This window comes from Panulirus ornatus, chromosome 62 (genome assembly GCF_036320965.1).
Source record: "Panulirus ornatus isolate Po-2019 chromosome 62, ASM3632096v1, whole genome shotgun sequence".
NCBI lineage: Eukaryota > Metazoa > Arthropoda > Malacostraca > Decapoda > Palinuridae > Panulirus > Panulirus ornatus.
Genome location: NC_092285.1, coordinates 14,265,220 through 14,268,860, shown reverse-complemented (window position 1 = coordinate 14,268,860; position 3,641 = coordinate 14,265,220). Strand labels below are relative to the sequence as shown.

The following is a 3,641-nucleotide window of genomic DNA, read 5'->3' as shown; positions in this document are numbered from 1 at the left end:
TTATGGCTTTTAATTACATCAGTGTTTTAACTGTAAGAGAACACACACACACACACACACACACACACGAGGTATGACACTGTGAATGTGGACAACTGATACAAGTTTACAAAGATACATGACGGTAGAATGAAGAACCGAGTTCCCAAGAATGTTAAACTCTCACCCGATCACTACAATGTGTGATTACATATACAGGGTAGCAAGTCTTCCTCAGGGTACTGGGCGTCCCAACCCTTATTGATAGCTTGCAGGGCTGGATTTGGCCACTCCACATAACCTGCAGGGCTGGAGTTGGCCACTCCACACAACCTGCAGGGCTGGAGTTGGCCACTCCACACAACCTGCAGGGCTGGAGTTGGCCACTCCACACAACCTGCAGGGCTGGAGTTGGCCACTCCACACAACCTGCAGGGCTGGAGCTAGCCACTCCACATAGCCTGCAGGGCTGGAGCTAGCCACTCCACATAGCCTGCAGGGCTGGAGCTGGCCACTACACATAGCCTGCAGGGCTGGAGCTGGCCACTCCACATAGCCTGCAGGGCTGGAGCTGGCCACTCCACATTTTGGTTCATTATCCACCTCAGGGGGTGTATGTGATCTGGGACTAAAGCAGGTGGTGTGCAGGTTACCAAAGAGATGGATGTAGGTTCGTAAATTTGAGATGACTGACAGAAGAACGTAAGTAGATGGACGTTACAGACACGTTAAGAAAGAGAGTAAAGTAAACACATTTATATGATAGCAAGTTGAGAGATAGTAGGATGATAATGGAATGATTATGGTTGTAGTATGGTTATAGATGGTAAGTCCTCATGGTTGTAGTATGGTTATAGATGGTAAGTCCTCATGGTTGTAGTATGGTTATAGATGGTAAGTCCTCATGGTTGTAGTATGGTTATAGTGTAGTAGTGTGCAGGGAGGATGTTAGCCATGCATGAGTGTCAGTTCGTGGATATTAACTGCCGAGGTTTATTGTAACAGGTTCAGAATGACCTCTAGTGTAGGTTCAGGGCAAATGTTAAGTATCGAATGTATTTCCACGGAGGTCAGTCAGGAGGATTAGTTTAAAGAACTGATTACAAAGTGTCAGAATGTGGACACGCACAGATGGTGGGAGTTATATACAGGGAAGGTGCGCTGAACACCTGACCAGTGTTGCGCCAGACATTTGCACACTCAAGAAAGATGAAGAGAGGCATCAGTGTAGAGGCACACACTGAACGATTAATGCGCGAGACACAAATGTATTAAGAAAATCAGTAATATTAAATATAGGAGAGGCATTGTTATCGTGGAGGTGCACATATTACATATGAGTTTATTCTGACACATGTGGAGGATACGTTCATCTTACGTGAGTGTATCAATCAGGAGGATATTATTACATAATGGTTGTGGTGCTGGCCCAGGCTACCTACAGTGTATTGCCAGACTGGCTAATGTAACACCGTCATCGTGTACTCCAGGCTGGTGATGTAAACAAAGTCACGTGTTCCTTGACGTCACTTAGCTAACACTTGAAATGATTCATCAGCAGAGCTAAACCTCTTCCTCCATCCACAAAATGTCATGGTTCTATTTTACATCATATACGTCGAATGAACTTGCTAATTGTCTTGAGAAATTTATATATCATTTTCATGTGATCAAATATCAGGTTTTTGCTGCCTCATTTTGTAGATTTGAAATGTTCGTGCTTCATTACTGGAGACCAGTGTGTGTGTGTGTGTGTGTGTGTGTGTGTGTGTGATCAAGCACTGCGAAGTATTCCGGAGTCAACCATGTTCGTGTATATCTAGAGTCAACCATGTTCGTGTATATCTAGAGTCAACCATGATCGTGTATATCTAGAGTCAACCATGTTCGTGTATATCTAGAGTCAACCATGTTCGTGTATATCTAGAGTCAACCATGATCGTGTATATCTAGAGTCAACCATGTTCGTGTATATCTAGAGTCAACCATGATCGTGTATATCTAGAGTCAACCATGTTTGTGTATATCTAGAGTCAACCATGATCGTGTATATCTAGAGTCAACCATGTTCGTGTATATCTAGAGTCAACCATGATCGTGTATATCTAGAGTCAACCATGTTTGTGTATATCTAGAGTCAACCATGATCGTGTATATCTAGAGTCAACCATGTTCGTGTATATCTAGAGTCAACCATGATCGTGTATATCTAAAGTCAACCATGTTCGTGTACATCTAGAGTCAACCATGTTCGTGTACATCTAGAGTCAACCATGATCGTGTATATCTAGAGTCAACCATGATCGTGTATATCTAGAGTCAACCATGTTCGTGTACATCTAGAGTCAACCATGATCGTGTATATCTAGAGTCAACCATGATCGTGTATATCTAGAGTCAACCATGATCGTGTATATCTAGAGTCAACCATGTTCGTGTATATCTAGAGTCAACCATGATCGTGTATATCTAGAGTCTACCATGATCGTGTATATCTAGAGTCAACCATGTTCGTGTATATCTAGAGTCAACCATGATCGTGTATATCTAGAGTCAACCATGTTTGTGTATATCTAGAGTCAACCATGATCGTGTATATCTAGAGTCAACCATGTTCGTGTATATCTAGAGTCAACCATGATCGTGTATATCTAGAGTCAACCATGTTTGTGTATATCTAGAGTCAACCATGATCGTGTATATCTAGAGTCAACCATGTTCGTGTATATCTAGAGTCAACCATGATCGTGTATATCTAGAGTCAACCATGTTCGTGTATATCTAGAGTCAACCATGATCGTGTACATCTAGAGTCAACCATGTTCGTGTACATCTAGAGTCAACCATGATCGTGTACATCTAGAGTCAACCATGTTCGTGTACATCTAGAGTCAACCATGTTCGTTTACAAGATGACCGAGATTCTCAAGCGGACTCACAGGGTGTCGGGTGAGCCTTGCCAAAAAAGGGTTCCTGTGGCTAGTTGAACGTCCTTGCTACTTACCCACACTCCACAGGTCCACGTAGCCACGCTAATCTTACCTACAACACGGTGAACATTGGTGCATTTTCATTGTAAGGAAGGAGGAAGCTATGACACTAGTAAACCTCACGTAATTTGACGATCACATTAGAGGTAAGGAATGTAGTAGAAACTATTTCAAATACAATCAGCATGAGTAAGTATTTGGCACAGTTCTTGTGGTGTCCGAGGCTAGCGAGCGCTCGCTCCATCCTTCTGCCAAGAATAAAGTACATCAGGTGAACACCTGAGTGAGTCGACCACGACGGTGAACACCTGAGTGAGTCGACCACGACGGTGAACACCTGAGTGAGTCGACCACGGTGGTGAACACCTGAGTGAGTCGACCACGACGGTGAACAGGGAGAGTTATCGTCAAGAAGTTCGGCATTGTTCAGTCTTGTGAGAACACGTGAGATCACGGTCTTACTCCCGCCTACATACAACATCTGACACTCACTTACCTCATCCTACACACACACACACACACGCACACACACACAGACACACACACACACACACACACACACACACACACACACATGATTCTCCCATCTGCCACACACAATAACCGAGACATGTAAAGGAGAAATCCTGGTGGCAATGTGTTAGTGATGGCCGGGACCAGGTGGGAGGGATG

The 3,641-nt window shown here is 43.8% G+C and overlaps 1 protein-coding gene across 4 annotated transcripts in view; it reads right to left on the bottom strand.

Moving 5' to 3' along the window:
* LOC139745747 (DNA polymerase lambda-like) overlaps positions 1 to 3,641 on the bottom strand; it is a 305,248-nt gene that overhangs the window by 164,144 nt on the left and 137,463 nt on the right. The gene's annotated exons all lie outside the window — the stretch shown is intronic.